General features: G+C 54.6%; 2 pseudogenes; one reads left to right on the top strand and one right to left on the bottom strand.

The window, feature by feature from the left end:
- The window catches only part of LOC102386284, a 75,698-nt pseudogene that overhangs the window by 32,804 nt on the left and 28,344 nt on the right, over nt 1–14,550 (bottom strand).
- Nucleotides 2,220–13,389, top strand: LOC102371673 (annotated as a pseudogene).

Here is a 14,550-nt window from a genome sequence, read left to right on the forward strand (position 1 = left end):
GAGGTCAGGCTGCCTGCTTCCCCCTTCCATTACTGAGGACATATTTAGGACAACCCTCCAATAATTAGATTATACATGTAACCTGCCTGTTGAGCACCTGTCAGCAGCAACAGGAGCTGGGCTCAATTTTAGGATACTCAATATATTTCACTTTGGCTTGAGACCCCACCCAGACCACCTGGGAACGGATAAATGAATCACTAGGGTGTCCAAAAAAGCCAACAACCCTTCCCACACAAGCAGTATGAACACAAAACCCTGATTTATTACTGGGGCAAACACCAAACACAACATACGGGTAAGCAGCACAAAAACAGTCCTGGTTCAAGGTATACCCTGTATCACCCCTAGCCCTATGGGGAAGCCTTCCACCCCAGGCTCGGCAGTCTGGGAGCAAGGGAGTCTTGACCCAAAAGAGGTTAGTCCCTGGGAATTTGGGTGTGTTGTTTCCCCCGCTGTTGCTGTCCACTAGCGGTGCCAGTTCCCTCTGCTTTGTAATGGGCCCTTCAGTGAGCTGATGAGTGAGCAGTCAGCTCTGCTGAGCTGCTGGGGAGCACCGATCTCAGCTCCTGCCAGAGTGGCTGTGGGGGTGAGCTCCCAGCTCCTGCCCTGGACTCCTAGTCCAAGCCCCACAGGGCTACTGGTACTGGACTTGAAAATCCTTGGCTCTCTTTACCACCTGACCTCAGGCTGCAACGTTTCTGAACCCCTCCCAGGGGACCCCATGGAAAAACAGAGAGATCGGTCCCCAGCTCAGGTGGCCTGAGCCTTAAATAACTTTTCTGACTTCATCACAGGGCCCCAGACAAGAAGCAGCCTCATTGGAAAACTGCTAATGTAGACAAACCAATTCAAAGTGGGGCAGCACTCCAGGATTTGGCCAGGGTCACTATACTGGTTTGACAGGTTCTGCTGAGGAATATTAAGGCAATGGTCTGGACACAATGAGGGGGGTGGGAGGTGGTCCTCTCCAGACCGAGAGGGCGCACAGTATACAATTATGTCACACAGAACACGTGAACATGCTTTACAGCCAAATGATACACAGTGACATGAAACACACTTTATAGCACAGAATGACCTGTACACTTCGGGTGGGCTGCACAGGTGCCTCCTCTGGGAGACGCGAGGGGCTGCCCAAGGGCTTGGGGCTTGTGAGGACATGGGGCTGAGTGCATGGCCGTACCCCTTCCCTGCTCCTGCAGGCCCCGTACCCATCTCCACAGCCTGGGCCGGGTGGGGATGAGTGCATGCTGCTCCTCCTGGCGTGGAACGGGCCAGAGGAGCCCAGATCCTGTGTTTCAAGCAAAAATAAGTAAATAAATAAATAATAAACAGCGCTGGGGCCTCACCCTGGCCCTGCAGAACGGGGCTGGGAGGGGGATGAGAAGCAGTGGGTGCACAGAGGGCCTGGGGCTGCCTGAAGGGAAGGGAAGGGAAGGGCTGGGCTGGGCTGGGGAGCGAATGCAGACCCACAACAGGTCGGCAGAGACTTTCAGGACCGGTGACAAACACAGTGGCCAACAGTGGCCGAGGAAGGCAGGAGCCCCCAATACCTGGACCAGGCCCCTTGCACCGCCCACGGCCCATAGGCAGCTGCTTGTCCTTGGTGGGGGCACTGCCTGGGAACTTGCCCGACCCCGTGCCCCCCCGAAGCCTCACACATGCAGCACCGCGATGGGACAAAGAAGAGCAGGTCCCCCCGCAGGGAGGGCTCCAGCTGCCCACCACTTGGGGTCACAGTCACGTGCGCTGAACTGGGGCCTGGGGGGACCTGGGGCAGGGGGGAAACTGAGGCACGGGAGCTGCAGGGTCCTGGGGGGAAACTGAGGCACAGGGAGCTGGAGGGAGCAGGAGGCCCTCCAGCTGGGAGGGGGCTGGGGGCAGCGAGGCCGGGAGGGGGGGCAATCCCCCAGACCAGTGCGGGGGGTGCAATAAAAGGCGGAGTCTCCAACCCGGCGGCTGCTGCCAGCAAAGGGTTAACGCGCGGGGAGCTGCGGGCGTGCCCGGTCGCTGACGTCACGGGCGGGGGCGGGGCTTGCGCTGCAGGGTGCCGGGAGGAGGCGGCGAGAGCGGGTCCCCGGCACTGCACCCTGCCCCCCCGCCCCCGAGAGGAAAGTGGGGCGGGGGGGCCTGAGCTTTGTCCCGGGATGGAGCGGAGCCGAGCGCCGCCTGGGCGGGGGGGCTCCGCGCCGGCGGGTGCCCACTGTGGGGGAGGGGCGGCAGCGCTGTGGGGCACTGCGGGGACCGGGGGGCGGGGAGCTGGCCCACGCTGGGTGCAGGCGTGAGGCTGGGGGGTGAGGAGCTGTGCTTGGGGGTTTCTGGAGCCGGCTGGTCCCGCAGCCTTAGCGGGGCAGCGAAGATGACCCCGAGGCTGCTCCGAGTGGGGACAGTCGGGGCATCGGGGCTGGGCAGACCTCAGCGTCTCCCATCACATAGTGACATCCGTGCTGTCTCCTTTCCCGCAGGCGGCACCGTTCACTGGACACCGGGCAGGCGCCGTGCGCGAGCGCAATGACAGCGCGAGCCCAGGCCCCGGCTCCTGGGCCAGACAGTGGCTGTGCTGGAGCCCGTGGCAGCGGTGGCCCTTCCCTGCGCAGCCCCGCTGCAGCCTGAGGTGAAGCTGGAGGAGCAGGACCCAGGGGGTCTCCAGGCAGGAGCTGAGGGGGCAGGGGAAGTCCCTCCTGTCCTCCAGGCTGGGAGATGGGGGCAGAGGCGTCCCCAAGGTGGATGGCACCACAGCCAGTAAAGTAGCAGCTTCAGGAGGAGCGCGTCCACTGCCAGGAGATCTGGGGGCAGGAGGTGGAGCAGGGATGCCCCTTCTGAGTCTGAGATTCCCTCGGAGACCCCTTAGCTGGCACCAGGGGATGAACTCCCCACCCCAGAGATGCAGCGTCAGCGTTTCCAGGGCCTCGGCTACGTGGAAGCCCAGGGACCTGGGGAGGTTTGCAGCCTCCTGCAGCGGTCTGCCAGCGCTGGTGGAGCCCCAGCACCGTAGCAAGGAGCAGATCCGGGAGCTGGTGGTGCTGGAGCAGTTCCTGGCCATCCTGCCCTCAGCAGACCCACCGCAAGGCCGTGCCCCAGCTGATGGGCTTCATGCCCCAGCTGACAAGAAGCTCCAGATGAGTGTTCCCATCTCTGCGAGCTTGCACAGTGTTCCCTCCCAGCCCCTTCTCTCCCAGATCCTGGCTCCCCAGTGCTATTTTAATCTCATTCCTAGATTCCGAGGAGTGTGAAAGTCAAGGAGGGGTCCTCAGACAAAGCGTAGCCCCTAGGAGCATTGCAGGAAACTGCTGATTCTTGGCCAGAGCTGCCAAAGGCCCATGGTGCCGACAGGCCTCTGGAAGAAGGAGAACAGAGCAAAATGGCAGGGCCCCAGCACAAGCCTCCTGGTGTCCCCAAAGAGGAGTCTCCGCTCCACCACAAAGGTTAGGACTGAAGCATGGACGTGGGTCTGGGTGCTTGAGTGGCTGTCCTGCATGCGGAGGGAGAGGCTCAAATGTCTGCTTCTGCCCAGGACAGGGCTGCAATATTTGTAACCATGTGGCTGGGCTGGGACAGAGCACTGGTGTCGGTGAGCAGCTCCCAGGCTGGGGGTTCCTGATCTTTTTCACTGCATGTGTGCAGCACCCAGCAGAGAGAGGCTGTATCTTCCTTGGGCTTTGTCCTGCTGCCACGATAACAATCAATGACCTAATTCATGTTTGAAGAGTCAATGTTCACTTGCCCCTTTCTCATGCCCCCATGAGTCCTCTGTGCCCAATAAGGGGCTGGTGCAGGTGATGGGGAAATGAGACTCCCCAGTGGCCTCTGGCTGGTTGAGGTACAGCTAACCCAGGCCTCTGTCCTGCTGCAGATTCCCCTGAAACCGGGGAGACCTGGGAGTTGTCAGCAGGTGGAAGGGTGTTAGGCTGGTGCCCCAGATGAGGCTATTCCCCAAGAGCACATAAGGAGCAGTGGTTCTTCCCTTCCCAGCAGCAGGAGGCACGGTCCCTCAGTGGAGAAATCTCTCTGCCATAACTGTTTTGATGTGGTCAGTGCTCCAACAGATCAGCTGTTCTTATTCTCCCAGTGCCCCTGGAAACATTTCACGTGCCTTGGAGAAGACTGACCTTGCATTTTCCCTCCCCCTGTCCTTGACAGGTGGATGCTGATACAGCCCCAATATGTATTGAGTTTTTTTTCCCAGGTGTGATGTCCCCACAGGCTCTGACATGGTTCTGTGATCACCACCCCATGCTGGAGCAGTGTTATTTGGGCTCATTTCCAGCCTCATATCTGTGTAGGTCTATTAGCAGGATCTATGGGATTTTGAATCTTCCTTCTCCCCCCTCTTCCACACACTGAAGCCTCCATCTGCCTTAGTTCCAGGACTTCCCCTGTGCCTGCAGCACCGAGACTAACCTGTGCATTCTCTTCCCTACCCCGCAGGTGCTGGGATCCTGAGCAGAGCTGAGCAGCAGCCTCCTGGAAAAGAGCCTGTAAACCTGGAGCTGCAGAGGACTTCCCCAGGGAGACTGGAGGAAAGGGGCTCCTTGACACCTGAGCCAGGCCAAATGCAGAGGGAGCAGAGCAGGCCTCCAAAGCAGGGGGAGAGCTTGGAGGTGAGCAGAGCACCAGGTTCATTTGGGGTGGGAGTACAGCTGGGGCAGGAGCCAGGGGTGGTGTAAAGAGTTTGGGGAGCAGAGACCTGAAGAGTGACAAGATGGTATTAGCAGGAGCTCCCTCCCAAGTGCAGGTAGCCGCTGGTGCTGGCACAGGAAGACCTGATCAGAATACATGTAGCTGGGGATCCCTGCCTCTACAAGTGCTGCTCAGGCTGCCTCCAGGGTCCAAGCAAATAGAACATGATGACCTGGACTAAGGCCAACAAATGAACTCCTATGTCAACTGCACCCACATCACATGTCAGCTGAAGAATGGGGCATTTTTTTACCCTGATCTGTCATCCCTAAGCCTACGGTTAGTTGTAGTACCAAGTGATTGCAGATAGGCTATGGGGGCTGGAAGCAGCTGAAACAAGAGACACTGATGGTGTAATGCTTGTGACTGCAGCTCCGGGAGGTGTTTGAGGATGTGGCTGTATATTTCACACAGAAGGAGTGGGAGCTGCTGGAAGATGAAGACAAGGTGCTTTACCGGGACCAGATGATGAAGAATTACCAAGCCCTCGTTTCCCTGGGTAAAGCTGTGGTTCTTGCTTCTCCCTGGAGCCCCTGAAACTTCATGTGGGCTCTGAAGTTTTGTAGTCATGTCCCTGTGTATCAACAGTCTCATCCTTGTGAACTTTTGGCTGGTGGTTTAAATCTGCTTCTCCCCACTACTCTGTCAGTGATCAGACCTCTCTCACTTTCCATATTGATATGCTCCTTCATTTGATCCAGCTGCCTTCCCTTGAGTCTTCCTCATTCTTGGAGTTTCTGGGCAGCACAATCTCCCTTTGCCTTGTCAGCACATAAATTCACTAACAGCTCTTCTTTGGGGAATAATTCTGATTTCCTCCTTCTCTTGCCTAGTGTGTCCTGCCCAAACACATTTTAAAATCTTAGCATGGTGAGTTCTGTGACCTCTAAATCACCTTTCTCTTCCTTTGGTTAAGACCCAGCAGAAGTTAACGAAAGTCTTCTCAGCTTCTGCTGCTACAACACATGGATGATGCATTTCTTCATCATCTTCTCTAGTGATGTATGTACACTGTCCGAAGAATCCAGGTACTTCTACCAAGGGGTCACTGGAAGCTTCTAGCCATACTTCTTTCTAACATCTTCATCTCCATAGACCAGAGACTGGCTTTTCCTATATTTTTGTTAAGACCAATACTCTCAAGCTCACTCTGCCATTCTCAAAACTTTTCCTGTCCTGTTCCTAAAATCCTTGTGCAGATCTGACACCCATCAATGTGATAAAAAGAAGTGGGCTCAATGCAGGGCCTAGTGAAAAGCAGTTTTCCTTTCCAGAGGATCTCTAATACAGGGGCTTCTTCTGGCTTGTGCACAGGGTTGAAGTACTTACCTTTTACTAGGTCAGTTTGCTTTTCCAACGCTTTCTTTGCCCTCCATTTTTCCAAAAAGATTTCCTTAGGGCAGTGGTTCTCGACCTTTTTTGTACCAGGACCCATTGGTAAACTTCAGTGGCCAGTCCCAACCCAGTACATAGTTGAATTAGAAAACACTTAAGGCACTTACACACTTGTGGGGAGCTTGCTCTGATATACTGGAAATCCAGTGCGTTGGAGTAGACTTGATTAATTGAGTCTGCTGGAGCATGTAAATTGACACGCTCTGGCAGCCTCACACATCACATGCATCAGCGGTGCAGCATGTCTCCGCTCTGTGAAAATGGCAGCTGTGCACTTTGAAATAAAACACATTTGATGTGCTTCATTTCAAAGTGCCCTGCTGCCATTTTCTCAGCGTAGGGACACGCTGTGCTGCTGATACACATGATGTGCAGGCACTTTTTAATTAGCGTGGCTCACTAATTAAAAGCACCCAGCGCCATGTCAGAAACGTGTAAAAATGCCCATAAGTATTTTGGTCCCAAAATATTTATTATACACAACAAGTTAAAGCAGGTCAACGGTCTTAATTTTAAAGACAGAAATCAACATCAAGAGGAAAACATTAAATTACTACCAAGTGACATTCATCATTGTGCAATTTTCACAATGCAACTTTCCAGTGCCGCTCACTTCTGATTTGGTAGCCCCCTGGCCGTGCTAGAGCCTGTGGAAGGCTGGCTGCCTGCAAGGCAAAACCCATGCTTTTCACATGTTTTTGTAATGGTTTGCAACCCTTTCAAATATTCTTGTGACCCACTTTTGGGACGTGACCCACAGGTTGAGAAACACTGCCTGAGCGAAGTGCTCAAATGATTTCTGTATCTCAGCAAGCCTGTATAGACATTATGGCCTTTTACATGCTATGAAACATGTCTCCTCCTGCCTTTTGTCCATATGCATGAGTCCCAGGAAGTTTGTTTTAAATCCTGTAATATTTGCCAAACTCAACTCATTTCCCCTTCTGGGATAATCCTCTTGTTGGATGCAATGGGATGATTGCCTCAACTGCAACTGCAGTTATTATAAAATCATCCTTTCTTGTGCCCTGGTGATACTGAATTACCCTGTCTCCCAGAAAAAAATCTCATCCAAGTCAGGTGGCTGACAATGCTTTTAACTGCCACGAGTCCTCACTTTAAACCTTCACTGAGAATAAACTCATTTCCATTCCTTTGCCAGGAATTACACTGATAAGAGAAATGTTATGCATCCATAAGTGTGTCTACTGTCCTTCATTTTGGTACCTTGAAAACAGTAAAAGCTTTATCTTTCTGCTCCCTAGTACATCATGGATCACTGCATCTCCACACCTGTCCCTGGTGACTGTCAGTTTGATACCTTTTCTAGGGATACCAGGAAGTGGTTGGTGGTTTGTTTCCTATAACCATACCTCCACTACCTGGGTGACAAGGACAATCATCTGTTAAAGATGCCTATTCTTTCATCCTAAATGCCCATCCTCCCATGTCCATCAAGGCCCTACTAGAAACCTTGAGTTCATTGGATCCGTTCCCCAAATCCCAGTTGGTTAATCTGCATCTAGTACCCAGTCATAAACACTCTTTAACCACTGCCCCAAATAGGATATCGAGGTCCCACACCTGACTTAATCTGCCACATCCAGCGAGGACAAAGGGAGCTCTGGGTCTGTGATGATGAGGACCGTGGAAAAATATCAACGTTGGAGGACCTGCTGTTCGGTGAGATGTTGCTGTCCCCTCCACCCAACTCCCCTGTCAAAATGCTTCATGCCCAGAGTGCCAGGGGAACCTGGGAACTGCTGACATGCCCTGTGCTGTCATTCCAGGGTGCTGACCTCCAATACAGCTCATTATGCTGTCATATGTCCAGGCAGGTGGTGTTACCACTTGCTGAAATTCAATGATATGGAGACAAGCAACCGTTCCCTTTTTCTCCCTCTAATGACAGATGTTAGGGGACAATCAGGTCTGGTGTCTTGATTTTTTTCAGCCCAGATCTGGTTTCCCTGGAATACCATGATCTTAAATTTCCATCTTGGCTCAGCAATGTAAGAGTTCATTCCCCAGCCCAAGGTAGCTATATCAGCATGGTATGCAGAGGCTCTCTGTAGCCACTACTGTTGGAGAAGAAAGAAGCTGAGCTTCTCCCTGCTTTCTGGTCAGGTTGACTTGGAACCCGGAAAGTGTTTCATCATGATCTCAGGCTGCATTAAATGGCTTCATGGCGTGGGTGGGATTCAGAAGCTTTCAGGTTGTGGAGGGAAGTGAATACCCTGAGATTTGTACCAGAATCACCCTCTTCGTGTTTCCTCTTTGCAGCCCTGAGTGTCACAAAGCCTAAGACTCACCACAGAGTCCAGGTTCAGGTTCATTCCAAGGCTTTTGTCCTTGTGTATATTCCTGTGATGCGCAGGAAACCTGGGACTTGTCAGCAGAGGCAAGCTCCATGGGTTCATTCCCTCCACCAGACCTTGCCTTGGAAGCAGGCAGAAAGCCCAGTCCTGCTCCTTTCAGAACAGAGCTACAGCCCTTGCCCCCCACACAGGTCCAGGGGACATGTGCCCCCCATGCCTTCCCCCGGGTATGTACAGCCTCAGGAGCCGCAAACCCTGGACAAGCCACAGCTCCGACCTTTGCCCTGCCTTACTGTACCCCAGCTGGGCAGTGCCTCCCCAGCCCCAACCCCACTCCTTCCCTCCCCATGGGGGCCTTGATCTGCCCCTCAGTCATGCTCCTATCAGAAGAGAGAGCCACAGCTCTAAGTTCTCCCCTCTTTCTCATCCCATTAGAGCATGAAGCCATTCAGGCACTGTGCTAATGAACATGTCCCACATGTTCTTGTCCCAGCAGGGTCTGAGGTAATGGGGCTGACAGCTGGGACAGAAACCCTGAGAGTCTGGCTCTGAACTCCACTGCGTAGAGAATAGAGGTGCACCGATACATCGGTCCCATATCAGATCGGCACCAATATAAGGAAAATTGATAGTATTGGAAATTGGCCTGATGTGGCCGATAAATGGCCCGTGCGCGCATGCAGCACACAGGCAGCAAGGAGCACAGCCCAGCAACTTGGAGAGCTGTGTGCAGCTGGTAAGTCTGTTGTGGTGAGAGGGGAGGGAAGGGGAAGGGGGGGGCAGATCAATGCCCCTGTGGTGAGGGAGAAAGTGGAGCAGAGGCTGGGGCAGGCACTGCCCAGCTAGGGCAGGGTAGGGCACGGGACAGAGCCACAGCTCATCCAGGGTGCGCAGGGAGTGGCTCCCACAGCTGGCACACCCCGAAGGCAGGCGGGGGGGCATGTGCTCCCAGATCCAGGCAGGGGGTCTGCAGCTGCAGGCTGGGGCCAGGGCTGCGCTGGGCTTTTCCCAGCGTGGTGGCGGGGCAGGAGGGGTTGGACCAGGACTGTGCTTGGGGTGGGTGGCAGCAGCGCTGGGAGGGGGGTGGGAGGGGTTATGGCAAAATTTGGGGTGGCTTCAGCTCCACGCCCCCCCGTAGCCTCCCTCCCAGTGCCACCACCGCCTGCCCCAAGTGCTGCCTGGCACAGCCCTGCCCCAGCCCACAGCTGCAGCCTCCTTTGCCCCACCCTGTGCAGATCTGGGGAGCACATGCCCACCCCCATCCTCCCAGTGTGTGCACAGCAGCAGGAGCCCCACCCACTCCCTGCTCTCCCCCAGACAAGCCACAGCTCAGTCCTGCACCCCACCTTGCCCCATTGGATAGCGCCTGCTCCACACCCACTCCCTCCCTCACCTCAGGGGACTTGATCTGGCCCCCCCATGCCCCTTCACTCCCCACGCCCCTTCCACCGCAACAGACTTACCCACTGCACGCACCTGTATCAGAAATCAGATCGGTATCAGTCTCCAAAATCTCTTATCGGTTCACCCCTAGTAGAGACCATTAGCCCAGCACCAGGTTCTGCCCCTCCCTCACCCCAAGCATTTGGAGTAGTGATGGGAATACCTTGTTTTCTTCAGGTAATACAGGTGTCAAGGTGGATGTCTAGTTTGAGGCCCATCCCAGCAGAAAGAATTACAGATTTTTTACCTTTTCAAGCAGCATACGGACTAATCTGGAGTTTCTCTTCCCCATGCAGAAGGTGCCTGGCTGCTGAGCAGAGCTGAGGAGGAGACTCCTGTGGAAGGGCATGCAGACCTGAAGCCACCACAGACTTCCCCAGGGAGTTTTGGTGAGATGGACTACCTGAGACCTGAGAAGAAGCAATGGCACCAGGGTCAGGGGAGGCCCCAAAAGCAGATGGAGAATGTAGCAGTGAACCAGGTACCATCTCCAGTTAAGGGTGAGAGTGGAAAAGGGGCAGAGCCCAGAAAGAGCCCTTGGTGCAGGGAAAAATTTTTTGGAGCTGAGGGACCTAGAGAGCCACGGAAAAGAGGCACTGCATCTAAACCAAGGCAGTGGGAAAGGCCTCAGAGGGAAGCAGGGGCTCACTGCCAAACATGGCAAGAGCCCACCCCTGACCCAAGGTCAGAAAAACCTTTAACTGCCCATCACTCCTGGCTCTTCACAAAATAAGGCACACTGGGGAGAAGCCCCATGTATGCAACAAGTACGGGAAGAGCACCTGCCTCTTAACCCCTCATTGCTTACTGCCAGATCCATTCTGGAGTGCTCCCTCACCATTTCACCAAGCGGGGAAGAGCTTTGTGCGCCCCTCAGATCTGGTCAAGCACCTACATGTGTACAGGGGGAAGCATCAATACCGCTGTGTCAAGTGTGGTAAGACCTTCACCCATTTCTTTTCCCTGGCTCAGTGTCAGCATTTCCACCTGAAGAGGAAGATGCACCACTGCACTGAGTGCAGGAAGAGCTTCATCTGCTGGCAGGACCTGTTTCAGCACCAATGTGTGCAGATGGGGGAGCAGCCCCACCAGTGCACCAAGTGTGGGAAGAGCTTCAAGCAGCTCTCCAGCCTGGCCAAGCACAGGAGAATCCACACAAGGAAGAAGCCACATCAGTGCTCAGAGTGTGGGAAGAGCTTCTACCTGTCCTCCAACCTGACCAAGCACCAGCTCATCCACACAGGGAGGAAGCCACATCAGTGCTCAGAGTGTGGGAAGAGCTTCAAGCAGCTCTCCAGCCTGGCCAGGCACAGGAGCATGCACACAAGGAAGAAGCCACATCAGTGCTCAGAATGCGGGAAGAGCTTCACCCGATTCTCCCACCTGTCCCGGCACCAGCTTACCCACACAGGGCAAAAGCCGCATCAGTGCTCAGAATGTGGGAAGAGTTTCACCCGATTCTCCTACCTGTCATGGCACCAGCTTATCCACACAGGAGAAAAGCCACATCAGTGTTCAGAGTGTGGCAAGAGCTTTGCCCAATCCTCCCGCCTGACCCAGCACCAGCTTATTCACATAGGGGATAAGCCACATCAGTGCTCAGAGTGCGGGAAAAGCTTTGCCGAATCCTCCCACCTGACCCAGCACCAGCGTATCCACACAGGGGAGAAGCCATATCAGTGCTCAGAGTGTGGGAAATGTTTCACCCAGTCCTCAACCCTGGCCCGACACCAGCGTACCCACATAGGGGAGAAGCCACATCAGTGCTCAGAGTGTGGGAAGAGCTTCACCCGATCCTCCCACCTGTCCCGGCACCAGCTCATCCACACAGGGGAGAAGCCACGTAAGTGTTTGATGTGGGAAGAGCTTCAACCTGTCCTTGAGCCTGACCCAGCACCAGCATATCTACACAGGGGAGAAGCCACATCAGTGCTTGGGGTGTGGGAAGAGCTTCACCCGACCCTCCCACCTGGCCCAGCACCAGCTTATCCACATGGGGGAGAAGCCACATAAGTGCTTGGAGTGTGGCAAGAGCTTCACTCAGTCCTCCAACCTGGCCAAACACCGGCTTATCCACACAAGGGAGAAGCTACATTCATGCTCATAGTGTGGGAAGAGCTTCACCCAATATTCCCTCCTCACCTGTCACCAGGTCATCCACACAGAGAAGAAAGCATATATGGGAACATCCATAATTCTGCCAGCAGTGGCGGAAGGGCTTGGGGATGTATACCTGCTCATCACCTACCGGGGTCTGCATCCAGGCAAGCAGTAACCACATGCTGGTATACTGCAGCAAGAGTTCACCCATTGTTCAGCCCTTCTAGGGCACTGCAGAGCCAAAGGACAGATTCTGGTTCCCAAAGTTTGATGAGGGGGAGGGGTTAAAAGGAAGCACCTCAGGCAGAGGCTAGCCCAGATGATGGAGAAACCTGTGAGGAGGTTATATTTCCTTTAGCCTTAGAGGCTGTGCCATCCCCATCATTCTCTAAAAGTAGTCAGTGCACCCAAGGGGGACAAGAAGTGCCTTCACAATGGTGCTCTCCCCAAGACAGCTGGCTCCAAATGACACCCAGGAACTGTCTTTAGCTGACTCCCAGTTTTGCCCTCTCTCCTGCTTCCCAGGGTCCTGATATGTGAGGCTCTTGAGTTGCAGGAAGGAGGACATTTATGGCTGGGGAACCATTCTCTGCCTTCCACCCTGACCTTGCCTTTCCTCCTGACCACATCACCCCTCTCCCAGGCCTCCACATGCACATTGGGGTCTGCAAGAAGCTGCTACTCTTACCCCATGAGTCCAGTCTGGCAGTTTTGCTTCTCAGCCCCTTGTCAGAACTCTACCCCACCAGGTGGCAGCTGCCCCCCTGCTCTCCTTCCCTTCATCCCTTTCTCTGTAATAGATTACTTGCTAACCAAGCCCCATAACTTAACATGATATCCCTGTGGTTGGTCTCTGTCCCCTCCAGAGCTGTGAAATGGGAACAGACCAGCCTAGAACTCTGTGCAGGGCCGATCTCTCTGTGATTTCCCAGCCCTGTGCCTTTCTAGAGGATTCAGTGGAATCCAGTGCTCGTTCCTAACCCTCCGGAGCAGGAGCTGGTCACACTTGAGGAATACAATCATAGAAAGTTAGGGTTGGAAGGGGCCTCAGGAGGTCATTTAGGCCAGTGTTTCCCAACCAGTGTGCCACGGCACAAAAGTGTGCTGTCAGAAATGAACAGGTGTGCCGCGGAATTTTGCTGTGGCAACAAGCTATAATAGGGATGGGGATGGAATGCTTTAACGGGTGCCACAGAAATTTGAAGTTAATATAAGTGTGCTTTGGGCTGGAAACAGTTGGGAAACACTGATCTAGTCCAACCCCCTACTCAAAGCAGGACCATCCCCAACTAGATCATCCCAGCCAAAGCATTGTCTAGCTGGGGTTTGAAAACCTCGAAGGATGGAGCTTCCACCACCTCTCTGGGTAACCTGTTCCAGTATTTTACTACCCTCCTGAGAAAATTCATCCTAATAACCTAAACTTCCCTTGCTGCAACTTGTTCTGTCATCTGCCACCACTGTGAATAGCTCCCTCTTTTGAACCCCACTTCAGGTAGTTGAAGGATGCTATGAAGTCCCCTCTCAGTCTCCTCTTCTCTAAACTAAATAAGCCCAGTTCCCTCAGTCTTTCCTCACAAGTCATATCCTCCAGCCCCCTCACCATTCTTGTTGCCCTCCGCTGGACTGTGTCCACATCCTTTGTGCAGTGGGGGTCCCAAAACTGAACACAGAACTCCAGATGTGGCCACAACAGTGGTGAATAGAGGGGAAATAATCACTTCCCTTGACCTACTGGCAACACTTCTATCAATGCAGCCCAGGATGCCATTAGCTTTCTTGGCAACAAGGGCACACTGCTGGATCATATTCAGCTTATTGTCCACTGTGACCCCCAGGTCCTTTTCTGCAGAGCCGCTCCCCAGCCAGTCAACCCCCAGCCTGTACTGGTGCATAGGATTGTTCTGTCCTAAGGTCACTCTGGATCCTAACCCTATCCTCCAGCGTACCTACTACTACTACCTGCCCCCCCAGTGTCTTCTGCAAACTTTTTGAGGGTGCACTGCAGGGCCCCGTGGGGAGGGCATGGGGCTACAGGTGCCTTTTCAGGGGGGGGCGGTTCCCTGCTGCTGCATGCACTCCCGGGGTGCAGGGGGGGACCTGTACCCCCCAGATCTGTATGTGGGGCAGGGGTGGAGGCAGGCACAGGCTCCCACCCTGCTCCCCTCCCCTGGAGCCTCCTCAGCCCAGTGTGTGAATCCAGGCACGGCAGGGAACAGCAGAGCCACACAGGGATCTCCTTGCTTCTGCAAACTGTGCACAGGGGCAGTGGGGGAAGCCTTGCAGGGTTGTGCTGCTCACTGCAGCCCCGGGGGGGTGGTTCACCAGGTCAGTGCAGAACTCCCAGCAGCAAGCAGCTTTCCTGCTCAGCCATGCTCTGCCCTGCAGCACTAGCTCGCGCCCAACTGGCTGCAGAGACCTGGCAGGAGGGCCACAAGGTGCGAGCTCAAGCCCACAGTGGGCAGCCCACGCCAGCCCCTGCACCAGTGCACAGATCTGGGGGTGCAGTTCCCCCCTACGCCCTCAGGATTGCACGTAGCAGCAGGGGCCAGCCCCAGCCTCCTACCAGGGGCAGGGGGCTGTGGACCTAGGTCCATGGCTCTGTAGCCCT

This window comes from Alligator sinensis, unplaced genomic scaffold, assembly GCF_000455745.1.
Source record: "Alligator sinensis unplaced genomic scaffold, ASM45574v1 scaffold1165_1, whole genome shotgun sequence".
Taxonomy (NCBI): domain Eukaryota; kingdom Metazoa; phylum Chordata; order Crocodylia; family Alligatoridae; genus Alligator; species Alligator sinensis.